This window comes from Onychostruthus taczanowskii, unplaced genomic scaffold (genome assembly GCF_017590055.1).
Source record: "Onychostruthus taczanowskii isolate IOZ18803 unplaced genomic scaffold, ASM1759005v1 scaffold65, whole genome shotgun sequence".
NCBI lineage: Eukaryota > Metazoa > Chordata > Aves > Passeriformes > Passeridae > Onychostruthus > Onychostruthus taczanowskii.
Window position 1 is genome coordinate 4,218,085 of NW_024504233.1, and position 17,662 is coordinate 4,235,746.

Below are 17,662 nucleotides of genomic sequence, written 5' to 3' on the forward strand. Positions count from 1 at the left end.
TCACAGATGCTCATAGCATGGCCTGGGTTGGAAGGCACCTTGAAGGTTATATCATTCCAATCCTTGGAATGGCAGGGACACCTTCCACTAGACCAGGCTGCTCCAAGTCTCATCCAGCTTGGCCTTGGGTATTTCATTTTGTGTGAGTCTTCATTTTGGGGAAAAGGCAGAGCCTGAGCATGTTGTGTTTGGGTTGTCACCATCCAGAGCTGGTGTCAGTAACCAGAAAAATGACATGGAGAGTGGGAGTGTAATGTTCATAAATGTAATGAACAAGGAGGTGGCAAGGTGGAGCGCTGAGACAAATGTGAAGAGCTAAACAGCTGATGGCATGAGGCTGGAAACGTGAGCAGGAGGAACTGAGGCACAGCCTAGCAAAACCAGAAGGAGGCACTTGGTGGTGGAATGGAAATTGCGTAAGGTCACACGTGTGCTTTGCATTGCTGTCTCAAGGTGTGTGGTCAGGGGCAGAAATGATTAAATGCTTCTTTGTCCCATCCTTCATATGGAGTGTGTTATGAATAAAAACTTTCTGAGTGAGTGCTCAGGGCCAGAGCTGATTTCTGTGGGCTGCCATGGCTTTGTGCTGTTTTTCTTCATTGTGCACCCTTCTCTTCTAATGGGTGACATAGAGTTGGGCTGGATCCAGACAGAAAATTTATCACTTGGATCATGCTGAACAGCACCACTAGGTATGGACAAGACAGAAGAGGAAAGATTCAGTCAGGGTTTTTCTTCAATTCTGAAATACTAAAGATCAGCCAAAAATCTTGAAAATATTCCAGTTGTGAACTGCAGTGATTCTGCTTAATGTGCTTTACTGATCTTCCTGTCATCTCTTCCACAGGGAAATGTTAATATTCCACTTAGGAGCAGTATTTCTTTTGATCTCTGGCTGCACCCCTTGTTTGTTCCCTAAACCTTCTCTCTTTCTACCACAAACCACTTAGATCACTGGTGTTACAGCAAAATAATCACCACTTGTGTTAGTTCCCTGATTCTCAGTGGTGCTGGTTTGTATTCTGGGATTTGATTGCAAGACAGACAAGCAGATAAGTAAGTAAAAGGCAAAGCAACAGCAACAGGATGAAAAAGGAACTCTGATTAAAATCCATTTTTCTGTGGTACCTTAAATGCAGCTAATTGAGTGTGTGTTTTTTAGGGGAGAATTGAGGGTACAGGTGAAATTTAATGGATGAGACTTCACTTGTTAAACTTGGGATGGGGTTGGTAGAAGAAATCAGTCTCATTGTGGGCACACTGTTGGGAAAGAGGGAGCGCTAGCACTGTTGGAATACAGTGCTTTGTGATTCCAGTAGCTTTGCCTGGTTAAAGGCCCTGCTCTGTAGATGAGGCTTGTTGGTGTTTCTGTTTTATTTCCCCCCCTCCCCATGCTGTGTGGTGTTGCAGTGACCTGCAAAAGCCAGAGCAGCACCAATTTTCGTGCAGTTTCATGTTGCCACTTGTGCTGGCGCACGGGATGTTTGACAGGAGAGGTCCTGGCAGGACACCAGGGAGCAAGAGCTGGCTTGTCAGCAGAGGTAATGGAGGGAAGGCACAGAGCGGGTGCAGCAGGGCCTCGTGTCCAGGACAGAGAGCTCCGGTGCTGGTTTTGGGCAGGGAGCCTCATGTGTGTGCTATCTGCGAAGTCTAAGGCAACATAAAGTTGTTCCATGGGGGTCTTCTTAATTGGCTTAAAATTTTAAGGTATTTCTATAAAGCTCTTAAGAAATTCTTTCGTTAGTTTTGCTTCCAAGTCAAAAAGCTGTTCTTATGGAGTTTTCTCTCTCCAGCATGGCACCATTTCCCATTTCCTCTTCTTAAATTTCCCCTCACCACGTTACCAGTTGTGCCATGTTGGTGCAGGGAAACACCAGATGAGATCAGGTGTTGTTCTGGGAAGTGTAGTCGTGCCTTTCAGCAAGGAGGATGGTTTTCCAAAGCTCACAAGGTGTGGAAGAGGGAAGAAACAGGAAATGGACAGGAGAGCCTGACAGCTGTGGTGGTCAGTCCATGCTGACTTGCTGCTTTGCACTTCCTACAACTTTAGTTAATCTTTGAGGAGAGAAGAGTTGCCCCTGTACTTGGGTTGGGGTAGGAGGGAGTGATGGTTACTACGTGATGGTTTTTGTATTCTACACCATCTCCCATGTATCTGCTTTTGGTTTCCCTTGGGTGCAGGGTGAAATGGACTTCATAGACTGGATGTAGTTTTTGGGAATAACTGGATTGTCAACTCACCTTTAAAGTTTTGGGGTGAGCTTGTGGGGTCTGTGTAGGATGGCTGGGGGATTGGGGGATTCCACTGAAGGCTTCCTAAAGAAGGAATTGCTTCTTTCTTTGTTTCTATACATCCCTAGCTGAGCTTTTTGGGATAACAACAGTTGGGAAAAGCAAAGGAATATAATGCAAGTTTGCCCTGAACTTTGAAAATTAAAAAGGCCTGTTTCTTCCATGGATATAGGAGCAGAGGGATGGAAGGGTGGAAGTTTCTTTTGCCTCTGCTGTGCTACTTGCCCTTTGCTTTCCTGTCTGTGAAATGATGTAAAAATGCCAACCAGCTCTGCTCAGCACAGGGGAATGAAGGTGTGAAGTGCATTCACAAAAAGGAGCAACTGTTCTGTTGGGTTTGGGGGGGAGGTTGCCTGTCTTTAATTTGTTTTACATTGTTTTCTCGTTTTCCTCTCCTACGAGTGCTGAAGGAAGTGCTTGTATTCCTGCAGTCTCTGAGGAATGATGGATTATCATCTCTTGAGGGACTGACAGTTCAATCAAAGTGGTGAATTTTGAGCACACCGTGAGTGCACTTGTTCCTTGTGTGCTGTTACTCAGTGTCTGTGGTGTACGAATGTTTGCTAGTGACAAAACTCACTTTCATGTTTATAGACTTAATGATTTGTTTTGGTGAAACTCCCTTAATTTAGTCTCTTTGAAGCCAATAGAAAAATTAATTTACTTTCAGAGTTGGTCACTTTTTTTTAAGATTACATTTTTCCTCATCTTTTCTGCCTACTCAACTATGCACAGCCAATCAGAATGTTTTTAGTCCTACTATAATTTGTATGGTAAATAAGCAGTTTATTCTATTCTCCATCAGATTCCAGTATAAAATGACTGAAGTGATTGGGCAGTGACTCTAAGAACAAACGGTTTGCCATGTCCAGTCTCCTGAAGTGCCTCTGTGCAGATGTGGGAGCAGGGATGGTAGGAATGCACCTGTTCCTCCAAAGGAACTCTAATAAAAGGTGCAAGTGTCCATAACTCAAGGCATATTTGTAACATTGATAATAATAATCTATATTGTAGCTTTTAAGTACAATTTTAGAGTCATTAAAGTTTAAAAAGATCAAGTCCTGCTGTTCCTCCAGCACTGTCCCATGTCCCCAAGTGCCACAACTGCTTGTCTTGTGAATGCCTCCAGGGATGGTGACTCCATCCCTGCCCTGGGCAGCCTGTTCCAGGGCCTGACTGCCCTTTGAATGAAGACATTTTCCCTGGTATTCAATCCAGTATTCCCAATCTAAACCTTCCCTGGCACAGTTTGAGGCTATTCCCTCTTGTCCCATGCCTGTTCCTGGGAGCAGAGCCTGCCCTCCCCAGCTGCCCCCTCCTGTCAGGGAGCCGTGCAGATCCCGGAGGTAATAAGGATAAATAAGAAAGTAACAGGGATAAATAAGAAGGTAATAGGGATGAATAAGTAGCAGGACACATGCAGGGACAATGGGGCAGATTGCAGCATAGGGCAGCAGTCCAGGTAAGCGCCAGTGTCCCCTGATGACCCTGAGATTAGCGCTGGTGACAGACAGGGACATCACCTGTGATTCAGGGGTGGGTACCTTCTGCGTGTTCTGAGTTAATTAGCGATCTGTGTGCAGATTGGATTGGGTGGCAGTAATTACTGCCCTGCCTGTGCCCAGGGAGGGTGTACAGGTCTGTCAGGATTTCGGGAGGGCGGGTGGATGTCGTGCACGCAGACCATGGCAGCAGGAAGCTCTGGGTTTGGGTCCGGTTTTCTGCTGACTGCTTGGCACCAAAGCCTCGCTTACCCCTGCCTTTCACTCCCCCACCATTTTACAATGTGTTAATTGGCTTTAGCCAAAAGATGTTCCTGCTGGACTTGTTACAAGTGGAAGCCAATCTAAACCACATTGTAGCATTGCACATATTCGGGCAGTAGCAAACGTGCTGGGGCTTTGTCTGGAGGAGTGGAAATCTGTCCTGGCTGTGGGTTTGGTGTCAGCAGCCACCCTGCTCCTGGTGACTTTCATTCTCCTTTGTCAGCTTTGTGAGGAAGCAGACTTGAAGCAGCAGGAGAAGGTAAGTGGAGACTGAAATTAATATTAAGCACTTCTAGATTAATTTCACTGACAGATTCGCTGCTTGATTTCTGTGGGAGGAGCGTTTGCCAGAACCTTGCCAAATTATCCCAGAAAGGAGCTAGAGAATGTTAAGCAGAAACCTCACAGCATTTCACAGGAGTTTATTCTGTTGTTTCAGTAGTGACTCATCTCCAGAATGATCCATCCTCTTTGCTATGTGTTTGTGGGGGGGAAAAAAAACCCACTGACAAAGGTCTCAGAGCCATCTCAGAGCTATAGAAAATGCAGTGTCCTGTTCAATTATTAGTTAAAGCATCTGAGTGTCTCAAGCCCTTAGGCAATTTTGAGAGTTATCCTGGCAAAACAAGATGTTTGCAGTCAGACCTGGTTCACTTTTTGTTAAACATCCTGAATTTTTAAAGAGTGTGGAATGAGACAGAAGTGGTAGGTATAGACAGAGGAAAAGGTGCTAGGTGTGATTCTCTGAATGGACAGAATTGTTGTTTTGAAAACCTCAGGGATTGTTAAAACATCACTTTTTCCTTTCTGTACATCATGTTTTTGGCTAAATGACCTGAAGATTAAAGATCAGCATTCCAGTGTGTTTGTTAAATGCTTTGCTTCCTGAGGTTGCTGTTCAGAAAGCTGAGGGCTCTCGTCTCAATTTTTCATCCTGCCGCTGCTCAGCATCCTCAAAAGGCAGCAGTGAGTACAAAAACAGGAAAGGGGAATGATAAAGTGTGGGAATCAAGGGAATGCTGAGTTAGCAATGCCAGGAGGAAACAGCTCTAACGACAGCCTTGCTGCTGGTGAAAAATAAGTGGAGGTGAACTGAGTTAAAATTCTTCTGAAAATGGGGTTCTCTTTCTTGTCATATTTTTCTGTGACTTCTCCTAACAATTTTTAATGGAATAAAGTAGAAGGCACACCTGTTGTAGTGACTGGATGCTGGCATTAGTGTTTTAGCAAACACCTACACAGCATATATATGGACTAAATTATCTAAAGGGCTTGTTAGCATATCATCTGCATGCAGAAGAAAGTGACGGTGGTGATGCATGCTGCTTAGAAATCTTGTGAAGGATTCTAGCTCCTTCTTGCTTTCCTTTTTCCTTTCATTGTTTCTCCGCAATAAAAATGTCCACTGCATTTGAGGAGGACTTTTTCTTTCTGTCATAATTTTTTGTTGTTGTTTTGAAGGCCTTGAGACATTTCCCCCTATTTTATCATAGGGAAATTTTGTAAGGTATACAGCCAATGCTTTTGTGAAGTTCACAGAGCACATGAAATAATGGAGAGCAAAACCATCTGCCAGTGACAGTATTTGATCTACAGAACAAGCTGTTTCTGAGGGAAGTTGAGTAATGCTTGACTTGATGTTGTTTTGTTTTGCTTTGGTTTCTTGGCTTCCAAATCAGTGTTGAAAAATACCTGCCAACTGTAATTATTTTACTGGAAGTTTAATGCAAGGTCTAATTTTACTGGAAGCCTGGAGGAGAGGAGGAGACAGAGCTGGAGAATGGCATCTGATGTGGAGCAATGGTGATGTCAGGCATATTTAAGATAAGTGAATTTGCTGTTAATAAAATAAACACACAATGCTGCTTTTGGCCCAGTATGGGCCATGGAAGTACTTGTGGCAAGCTGGGCACCTCACTACTGGACCAAAAGTCTTTGGTGCTTTTGGTTGTCTTTCACCAAACCCTCTTGGCATACATGTAACTTTGAGCCCTCAAGCTTGCTGTGATTGAAGTATTTTTGTATGTTTGAAGTGCTTTGGCTGAAAAGAAAATCAGTACTATTCTGATTAGGAGATGGGAAGTATTAAATGGCTCAAAATACTAAATTTCTCATGGGATTCAGGTTTTATGTAAGACTTTTTGATACAACCCTGGTCATCCCTCTGGAGTTCTCTTCCCTATGTTCAGGGTGAGCTGCATTCATCTTGTGGGTCACTTACTTATTTGTTTATTTATTGAGTGAAAGATCAAACCCCCTTTTCAGACCCTCAAATCTTCAATTTAACTTTACTTAGTAGGTTATGTAGTGTACCACTGACGTCTGGTTTTGCTGCCCGTTACAGAAGCATGTGAGGAGTTTTAACTGCAGGAATGACACATTTCTGAAATTGGAGAGGTGATAAAGGATTGGTGGTTCAGATGTGCTTTGTGAGAAGTGTTTACAGAGCACAGGGAGCAGTTAACGTTGCCTTTTCATAATTTAGGCAAAGTGTTTGGGAAGAAAGCAGTGGGAAACTATTTTCATGTTGTTCTCAAAGGGAAAACAGAATCCATCCTGTGAGCATTGGGCAGGATAGTGACAGTGCTGGGCACAATGCAGTTTTGTAGCTCACTGTGAAAATGAAGAAGAATGAAGGGGAAGGATGTAGGGAAAGGGGATTTTCCTCCCTCACCCACTTTTTCTTCAGGGAAAAAACCCAGACCCATAGATTTTCTCAATTTACTCATTGAGAATAAACTTTTAAAGGTGTTTATAAACCACAGGGTTTATGTGATTTGTCTGGTTAAGCAAATCAGCAGAATCTGCTTAGGCAAGGAGCCAGGAAGGGTATTGCTGCCTTTCTTTTAAATTTCAGGTAGAACCTTAAAATTAGAGGTTGCTACAAGTCCCTCCAGCGTGTTTCATATAATTTAATATTTACACACTGAAAGCTTGTCTAGACTCTTCCCAGTTGTGTTTATTATGTACAGCGTCAGTCACGGCGTGTCTCTCCTTGTCAGTTTGTGTGTATGAGATTCATCCTGGTCTATCTCCATCTCCCTTTTCCCCATAAAACTCCCCCCAGAAGGCTTACTCCCCTTTTCCCATAAAACTGCTCCTGTCAGGAGCCTAGCAGTGTCCTGAGCTTTGGTTCAGTCTGTGAGCATGGAGTGTTTTAGCTGGTGCTACGGGCTGGCTGCAGAGACCTCAGCTGACTGGATCTGCTTCTGGAAACCATCTGCCCTGTTTAACAGATTTTGGGGGAATGGGAGAAGAAGCAGAAAAAGGTAAAGCCTGTGGGTTGAGATAAGAACGGTTTAATACTTGAATTAAGCAATAATGACATTATTAGTATTATTATTGTTGTTATTATAATGATGAGGGAGACCATTAAAGAAGGGAGTACAGTCCAGACAGATGAGTGCTCACAGTGCAGTCCCTCAGCAGCCACCCACTGCTGCCCAGCCTGTCCAGCCCCTCCTGGCCAGCTGCCCCAGGTCCCACCCTGCCATGGCATCCCCTGGTGTGGAATATCCTGTGCCCAGGGGGATCAGCTCTGCTGGCCATGCTCCATCCCAGCTCTGCTGCAGCTCCTCACTGGCAAGAGTCCTGGACTTGGGGCGAGCTCTGCTCAGCAGCAACTGAAGCATCAACATTGTTATCAGGCTGAATTCAAACCTCAGCGCTGCACCAGCTACCAGGGAGAAAATGAACTCTCTCCCAGCCTCAGCCAGGACACCATCTTCTAAGCTGAGGCTGATTCATTGTGTTCACAGGCTGAGGGCTGATCTATTTTAATCTGGAACCCATTGCAGTTATGTTTAGGTGTCTCTTTGCACGTATGTAAGATGGGAATTGTGGTACCCTCCATCTTCTGTGTGGTACCCAGCATATTCTGAAAACCTGGCCTGGTGGCTGGAATGAGCAGCATTTTATAGGGGCTGCATGATAATAGTGTTTATTGTTAAATCCAATTTGAGTTTTTTGTGTATATAGAAGTAAAATTAGTTTGAGTAGGACTTGCAAATTGTCTTCTGTGTGACCTTGTGCTAGTGTTTATCTTGTGTTTTATGCTTTAATCACAGGCTTTCTGGGGGAGCCTGCCCTTGCTCCATGTTTACAGTGTCCAGCACAGGGGATTCTTTCTCATGCTGCTCCCATGCACTGCAGAAGTTGAAGTAATAATGAAATTGTATGCAGCTCTCCTCCTCCTCCTCCACAAACTGCTTTAAATCGTTCAACTCCTCCTTTCTTATCTGCAGCCTTGTGAATTGTGCCTAGAATTGTTCTGAGCTTGTCACAGCTCCCTGCTGCCTGTTTGGTAACAAGGGACACTCTTTACTTACATAGTGATAAACCCTTTCTGTTAAGCAGGAGCAGAAGCTGTTTGCTGCATTCTGAGGAATTCAAGAAATCTTGAACAACAAACAGTTTTTCCTGTTTCTTTTCTAAATGCTGAAATATTTACTTCTTGTCTTAATCTTGCAGAGACATCCTTCACAGACCATGTGTTTAAAAAAGAAGCAAATCTGAAATTTGTAGACAAGAGATTAGAAAGTCAAATCCCAGTTTGGAAGGTAGATATATTTATTCTGTGTGTTCATACTTGTTTACAGTAGATGCAGCATTTGGTTTTGTTTTGGTTTTTTTTTTCCTATCCTTTGCTGCTTCTGGAAGTATTTTACATATTTAATTAACAGTTTCACATTTGAATTACTCCCCACCAAATTTTTGCTTCCCATTATTGGTCTCTTCTCTTCTGCTGTCATCTGAAACACTTTCTTTCAAGTACAACAACTGAGGGAATGCTGGAGCTCCTGTTTGTGCTGAGGTGCTGGATGCAGCCTTGAGAGCATTAAGGGCAGAAGAAGAGCACAGAGTTCCTTGTGAATAACTGTGAGTGTGAATAACTGTGTGAGTGCTGGTCCTCCTGGTGCTGCAGGCTGGAGCATCTTGTCCTGCACATCTGCAGAGTGCCTTGGCAAAGAGCTCCCCCCATTTTGGGTCTCACTCACCTGCCCGGCAGAGCTTCTTATCTGTAGTATTGAAATGAAATCCCTTATTGCCAGTGCATTCCTGTTGTACAATATACAAGAATTTGGGTTTTGGGAGTGGCTGAAAACAAAGCCTGAAACTGAGAACTATATATAAATAAAATATTTAAAAAAATAAAATTTATATATAAATATATATATATATATATATAAACATTTATATATAAAAAGTATAATTTATTTTCTCATTTAATGGAATTGCCTTCATTTATGTATAAAGAAAACACATGCATATAAAAGGGGAAGATTTCATTGGCTTTTTGGGGCTGGAAGCCTACCAAAGCAGTGATAATTTCCCTTATTGACTCTTTTCAATTGATTGGAAACAACACAATTTTTTTTCCCCCTATGTCCATGTTGTGCTCTTTGAATGTTACATGACCTTTTTCTTCCTGACCCATGGTACAGCAGACATCTCTGTTGCTGGATGTTTTTCCCTGCTCTGTCCTGCCTTGCTGTGCCCCAGCCTTGGTGCAGTTTTCCTGGTCCTTGGTGCCTTTGAGGGTCCTGGTTCCAGCTGTGCAGTACAGGTAGTTTGTGGTAGCTATTCCTGTTTATACCAGGGTCAAGATGTTTGCAGCATGAATCCATGTTCCCAGCTAGTCTGGAATTGAGAATTCCCAGTGCAGAGCGATAAACGTGTCATTGTGACCTGGATGTGCATCTCTGCATCTTCACCTGGAGTCACAGTTCATGAAACTGGACTCATTTGTTTAAAAAAAAAACTTTAAAAAATTATATATGCATATATATAAAGATCTTATATATAAACAAGATGTTTCCCCACCTCTCTGCAGAGAAGACATCTTCACAGTCATGGAAAATGTCTTGGCCAAAGCTGTCTTGTGTTTCTAGAGTAAAATTCCTGCTGAGGATGCAGAAAGCTTCCTCTAATCCAGATCATCAGGATTCTGGATTGTTATTGTTATTTATCAGCAGGAGTACCCTGCAATAGAATCCTTCTGCAGATTTTAAGTTCATAAAAGGCAAGCCACAGAGTTGAGACTGGTGGCGTTTTCTCCTCCCTTGGATTTTAATGTTGCTGAATGATAATGGTATCCATTTTTAAACCTGCTTTTGCAGCCTGCAGCCAATTTTTTTCATTGAATTTCATGCAGGTTGACTACATATAAATGCAATATTGTCATTAATGATATGAGTGGTGTCCTGAATACCTTCATACATGGTGTTTGCACGTTAACAATGGTTAACCTTCATTTCAGAGGTCTGATGTTTCTCCAGCAAGAAGATAATTGAATAGCACAGGAACATGCTCCTGCTAAACACTGAAGGATGCCCTGTTGTAAGAGAAACTCGAGTGCATGTTAAACAACTGTAGGCTGATCTATTTTGTAATTTAATAGAGGAGCTCATTTGAATGTTTTCCTGAGGGAATGCCACTTCAGTGAGCGTGTTGGTTGACTTGTAAGTACTAAACCACTTGCATCAGAAGGGAAGCCCTGTGGGATGTCTTATTGAGAGGGGATCTTGAATAGGGTGAGTACTTGAATTTTTGGATATGGATTTGCTGTGGCACTGAAGTTTGGATGAGGCAGAAAATGAAGGTAATCCTTGATTTAGGCCAAAGCCGCTCTGCGGTAGCCCCTTTAGGCACTGGGAAGCACCTTTTCCCCAGAACTTTTTCTTCTTTTCTTGCTTTTACTTCTCTGAGCATTTGGGATACAGGAAATACTGAACACCAAAATGTTTTTTTTTTCTTTTTTTAAAGCAAGTTATAAAGTCATTAGCATTTTGCCCCTGTCCTTTCTTCCCCAAACCCTGTTTCTACTTGCAGTGGGCACCTCTGGCTTGTGCCTGGAATCCAAATGCTGCCAGCTCCTACCCCAGATTTGAAGGTGGCTCCAGGAATTTGAGAAGATGTTAAATTGCTATTTCAATTATCATTGTCTGCACAGAGCTTTTATTCTCTAGTCTGTCTAGCTGCTTACTTGTTAAATACTTTTTACAACTTGAACACCTCTGGCTCTGCAGTTGAAGTTAAGGCTGTTTCGTAAAGGAGGGGGGAGTCTGTTTTGGTTTGGCTTTTTTCCTGAAATACAAATTATTTTAAAAAGTGGATAATGTACTGAAAAGTGCTTGTACGCCTCATGCACAATTTTATCTGTATATAGGGCAGGTTAGTAATCTTTGCAGAATAACAGCTTACTACCTCAGCTCTGAAATCATTGTTATTTCCTGTAAAAGTGCTTTTTTATTCCATTAAGGGTTGTGCCCCTTACGTGTCAGCAGTGATCACCCTTCGGTCATTGCACTCGTGGCAATTGTTGACTGCATAACCTCATGCCTTTTGGCTTCTGGGAGATTATTCATGAAGCTATCATGATGTCTGGCAAGTATAATTTTTTAAGATGCTATGTTAAAATGCATTTTACTGAGTCTGCTGAAATTTCCTTTTGTAAGGGTTTAGAATTTGCATTGCAATAGCATTAAAACCTTTAACTAATGCTCCTCGACTCTTTGCTTGCCTTCAGGAATACTCAGGATTTTGCAAACTGAATAGGACATGATGCTTTTCCCCTGAAAAATTTCTGCTACAAGCTTTTTTTCTTGGCAGGCAGCCAGATTTTTCTTAAAATTTATACCTGCACTTAAACGGTGGAAAAAAACAACAAATTTTTCTTGATCTTTTTGCCCAAGTACTAATTATATGATTTGTGTAAAGCCCTCAGACTTCAAATGCAGCATATCTCCATTTTGAAGGATAAACCTCAAGTACTGTTTTTCCAAATGCTATTTAAAAAAAGCCATAAGTGAAGGTGTCTAACATACACACAGTTCTGTAAGAACACCATTCCAAGGATAGCCAAATCCCTAAAGCTTTAAGCTTCTCTTTGATCCCAGGGATTAGTGGAGGTTTCTGCTTTTGCATGGCAAATTTTTGGGCTGTTGGAGATGCCCAGAGGAGCTGTGTTTTCCAGGGAGAGGAGTCAGGTAGGATCAATACTGCTCCCAGTCCTCCTGCAGTGGTTGGTAGAACAGCTCCAGATGGGTTTGAATATTCCACCTGTGCTTTGTTAAAGCTAGGGATTTATGATGCAGCTGTTGGTGGGGTCAGTGACAGTCAGACACTTTCAGGTGGCATTGCCACACCAGCCTCGTGTCTCTCTGAGAGCCTCTGCTCCAAGCCTGTGACAAAGTTCTTCACCTTGGGTGAAACATTTGCAGTCTTTTTGGGTAATACACAGGGAGTGTTGAAGTCCTGGTGGAATGATTCTCTTGCCCATGCAATAATAACAATAATAATAATAATAATAATAATTAATAACATAATAACTCATGCTTGGGTAGGTGTGGTTGGTCTCACCTGTGAGGATGTTTCTAGAACAGGCTGATGATAAGGAAAGCTCCAGTGAGAAAGGTTGCAGAGACACCAGAATGGGATTTTCAGGTGCAAGGAGAAAGCTCTAAGGTGACATAACAAGAGATTAATGTATTTAGAAGATGATAGATGTTCTGTAGGCCAGCAATCAAAAGAAGGACTGATTTGTGTCATCCATTTACAGTCTAAAATCAGTATTTACAGTATAAATACTGTAATGTGCTTGTAGCACCTCTTGTGGTGACAATCCTGAGCAATGCTGGAATCTTGTGGAGTGGAGCCAGGGTTCAGCTGTCTGGGGGAGTTGTGCCTTCTCTCAGGCCAGAATGTTATAAATTTAAGCCTTAATAATGAAACAGCATCAGGTTAAAGAAATGATCAAATAAAGAAAGGGAACTGTCTCAAAGGGTTATCAGAACCATCATGGGGTGTTGTCCTGAGTCCTTCAAGAGCTTCAGGAGCAGCCTGATCAGTTGTGGTCAGCTGTGGCAGGCTGACTCCTTCCTCCTGGGGTGACTGTGGGAGGGAGAAGCCAGGTAGGTTTGGCTGCACAGGAGTTTTAATTTGGTCTCATTCAGTGGTACAGTCACTCTTCATCTTTGCTGCTCACCCCCAGCTCAGCATCCTTGGTCAGGCCCTCACTGGTGCTGTACCTGGTGAAACAAGGCGAGTTCCTTTGGCAGCAGGGGTTGTTAAAACCCCGTTTTGGAAATAATTCACCTCTAGCAGGGTCTTACAGCCTGAACAGCTGCAGGTATAAATTGAGGAGACCCTTGGTGAATATTTCATCATTTCTTGGAAGGGCTGGTTTTGGCCAGGACTAAAGCAAAGGAATTCAAGGTTGTAAAATATGTGCACTCAGAGACAAATATTTTTGGGTGTAGAGGAGGTCATGTGACAGCATCCTATAAAACTCCCAAGTGTGCTTTTGTTATCTAAAGCAAGAAAACAAGATTCTGCTCAGCAGATGAGAGTAAAATTTAAAGCAGGGGTAAAAACAAACAAGCAGGAGACTTCTAATACCTTTTTTTATGATTTAAAGTTGTACCATTCTCCTGCTGTTTTGATAGAATTATCTGTTTCTTGGTTTATCTTCTGCAGATGATGTTTATGAATGGCATGAGCAATTTTTAAAGTTTATTTTATTTTTCACGTGTGTTGTTTCCTATCACCATAGTGTGAAGCTCTAACATTAGAAGCCTACAATTAAGAAAGGATATTATTAGTATCTGAAGGTTTCTACACTGTACTGTACCCTTGTCAACATTTATACTTGGTCCTTGTCTCCTGCTTTCCAGTTTTTAATAGAGTACAGTGTGAAAAGCTTTGTTTTGCATAATAAGAGTATTGTCAGTGCATAACAATTGCATTGTTTTTAGTGAAAAACCCCAAACCCACCCCGAACAAAACAATTTCCTAGTGATGTACTTTCACAGCAGCTACCAAACTGATACTCCTGGAGAGCTCTGTTTTAGTTAAAACCTGAATTATTATTATTTGTTGCAACCAGAGATGTTCACTCTGTTGCAAGACGCTTTGCTTTGTCCCGTGAATCTGCTGCTCAGCCAGGCACTGAAAGTCTGAGCAATCCTTTATGTTTGTCACCTCATGTTTGGGAAGCCATGGAGAGCAGAACCCCAGCAGGATGCAGCAATTTCTTTCCCTGGCATCTGGAATTGTGCTGTGATTTCATGGCTTATTCTCAACCTGAGCCATCAGAGCACAGCTCAGCAGAGGCTGCTGGCTGTTGCTTGGCATCGAGGAGAAGTTACATAAATGTGGAGGCTGGGGCTGCTTCTGTCAGAAACGAAGGTTCCCGGGATTGCTGGAAATTCATCTGGAGTCGTTGGGAGCGCCTTGGCTTGGGGAGCTTGACGTGCACGTGTCACAAGGGTTATGGGCCCTTCCTCCCCACCCCATCCTTCCTCTCCTGCAGTTCTTCCCAGCTTCTTGGAGGAGAGCTGCACACTCACAGAATATACTGCTTTTAATTCAGAAGTTCCATACAGTGTTATTTAGTGGGGGAGATCTCATTTGGATTAAGATTAATCAGCACCACTTGAGGTTTAGGTTAAGGGCAATAAATAAATGCAGCTTTTATAATCAGGGGAAGTATTTGCAATGGTTTTGGAAAATGTTTTAAAAACCAGTCTTGGGATAATTAACAGGAAAGTAGGTTTTAAAGCTTGCCTTGCAGCCCCTCTGGAAAGCAGTTTCGCTGTTCAAGAGGATGAGAGATGTTTTCTGTCCTGGAAACCAGTTGGCAGAAGCTCTGGCACAAAGTGCTCTTAAATCTGTTTGAGCTGAGAGAGCCTGGCACCATGGGGGGAGGAGGAGGAGGTAAGGACTGGCATTTTTAAGAATCCTGGTTTTGAAATGCAAAGATGTGTGCATTGGTGCCTTATAGACACTTTGTTTGCCTTTACAGGATATACACACATATATTTATATATATGTGTGTGTGTGTGTGTGTACACATACTTTTTATAAATATCTGTATGGGCAGATACACCTTGGTGACGTTTTTATGCCAAAGGGGAAGATGTGTGGGAGAACAGGAACACATATTCAGAGGTACCCTCAGCTTCTGCTCACTTGCTCATTCATGACTTGTCCTAGATTTGCCTCATTTACCTTGGGAGTTGGAAGATAGAAATTTTGCTCTCTGAACCAAGAGGGTATCTAGAGGAGTTGAAGATGGCTGGGCTTTTCCCTTTTTACTTCCCAGCAGTAATTTGTTTAAAACATCTAATGAAGTTTCATAAAATGTCTAAGGAGAGAAAAAAAAAAACAAAACCAAAACAAACAAAACCCAAAACTCATGTAGGGTTTTACTCCAGAGGTTTTCTAGGCTAAAAAAGCAGTCCAAAATATATTATGGCAGCCCCAGCTGCACTGTGACAAAAATACTCCTTGAAAAAAGGAAATTCAAGTAACTCTTACTGTGAGACGAGTGAAAATGTAGGGACTCAGTGTGTGGGACCAACAGGAAATGATCCAAGTGGGAAGAGTGCATTGCCCTCAGTCTGGGGAAGTGGGAGGAAATGTGCCAGCCAGGATTGTTTTTCAGCTCTCCTTGCTCTGCTATTTTGACTGAGCCTCCTCGTACAAAATAGGAGGCTTCTTTTCAGGGAAAACATCCATTGACAGGGCAGCTCATGGAATGGGACCTTCAGGGTTGGGCTGGAGATTTAATGAAGGGCTGTTGGCAAGGAGCTGCCTGTGATGCTGCTGGGGAATACAAATGCCTGCCTCTCAGGGAAGGCATCTAAGGGTGCATGTGGAGTCTCTCATGCTGAGCGTGGAAATTTAATCTGGGTAAACACCATCCCCTGGCTGCTGGAAATTAGGGAAGAGGAGCTCGTGGGTCTGCTGATTGTGTCCCAGCAGTGAGGGGCTCGTGGGGCTGTCACCAGGGATTGGATGAGACAGGCATAATCTGCAAGAACTGCCTGGTGTGTTGTGATGCCACATCATGACACCTCTCCAGAGTGTTTTCTGTGACTAGAACTTGCTGTGAAATGGTGCTGTGCCTCCAAGAGGGCTTTTCAGAATTTGTGAGAGATTTACTGAATTACAGTCTATCAGGGTGAAGCCTTCTGCTGGTGAGACCAGTTGACTGTTGATGTGCATAAACAGAAGCTGTGTGGGGATGATTGTGAGGTATAATCCTGATCACCAAAATAAAATGTGAGTGTCTGTTACAGCTCATCTTGTTACACAAATCAGTACAAGTGTTTTAATGTAGTTTTAAAAAAGTATTTTAACTCAGTATTCAGAATATCCTATGGTAAATAACAAAAGGAAGGCAAGAAATAAAATATCAGTGCTGATCTAGCTTTGTGTCTTGTTTTTTGTCAGTTTTTCACTTGAGTTTTCTGAATCCCAGTGAAACATTGTCATTAGTTGTCTATGGTAACACCCGCATCACAATTGTACATTATTCCTTCTAATCTGTGTTACCTTGTGCTTGTCAAGATAAGTTTATTTCAAGTTCATGCAGCTTAATTGTCTGGCTGTTCTCTGGCCCCTTGGGATTTTGCCATTTTTCTAGTCTTGATGAATTTGCAGTTTAGCACCACCCATGATGTATAGCTCTTCCTTGGCCACTCCTTGCAGGAAATGTGTTTTAGCCCATATCTGTATTCAAGGATGGATGCTGCTGCGGGGTTTTGGCGTGGTTTTTTGTAACTGAAGTTGATTGCTGTGTGATTGTAGGGGATTAATGAGGACTAGGGAGGTCGTGGGGCACTCAGCAGTCCCAGGCTCTGGCTCTGGAGTGTTCCCAGAGGAGTTCCTTGCTTACACTGACATTCAGTGAAGTCTCTTGAGGGTGAACTTGCTCCTGTGAAGATCTCCCTCTTCTTTTCCCTCTGGCAGGCCAGGTAACATTCTGGGGTTCCTTCCAAGCCACTTCCCAGATGTCTCCAGTAAAAGCTCCTTCAAGTCACTGTCCCTGGCTTTTGAATGTTCAAGTAACATGACATTTTCTTTATTCCAAAAAACCAAGCACACTGACTTCTCTGACTGAAGCTTAACATTTCTTGTTATAACATCTTCCTCTAGTTGCCTTCAAACACTGTCATTAGTTAATTCTGATTTCAAACAACTTGTAAGGCCGATCAATCTATAATTTTCAAGATCTTTCCACCGTGTTTCCCACCCTATCTGGCTTGCATGGGAAATGGAGTATTTTTCCCAGGTAAATTGTGAGTAACATCAATCATTTATGGCTTTATATGAAGCAGTCAACCATGTTCTTGCTAAGTGGGGAGCATGCACCTTGAGCTCTGCCTGTAATGCACCCATTAGGTCCTCCCTGTGCAGTGGGAAGGGACCAGGGCAGTGTATTCACCTCATGTCTTCAGTTTGATTTGCTAAAATAAACAGATTTTATTGCTGCACTGTGCTGGCCTGTTTTGGAGCCCCTGGTTTGGTTCCCAGTTGTCCCATCCCGTGTCATTGGTATTCTGTGAGGGTGTGTGGCAGCTTGCAGGGAGAGAAAGAAGTCCTGGGGGCTCAGGGGGAAACTGCCAGCCTGGGCTGGCTTTTCACTCTCAAACCATTGAGGGAAGCTAAGTGCCATGGTGAAAATACAAAAGTTTGGGATTTTATCATGTAAAATTGGATTACCTACTCCTCTCCTTATGAATAAGTCTGCTGTGCTCTGAAATACCTGTCTTGGTTTTTATACACTGATAAAAAAATCTGTTTGTGTCCCTGAGACT

At 42.8% G+C, this 17,662-nt stretch overlaps 1 protein-coding gene across 2 annotated transcripts in view; it reads left to right on the plus strand.

Annotated features, from left to right (window-relative positions):
• CUNH1orf21 (chromosome unknown C1orf21 homolog) overlaps window positions 1–17,662 on the plus strand; it is a 106,999-nt gene that overhangs the window by 12,317 nt on the left and 77,020 nt on the right. The gene's annotated exons all lie outside the window — the stretch shown is intronic.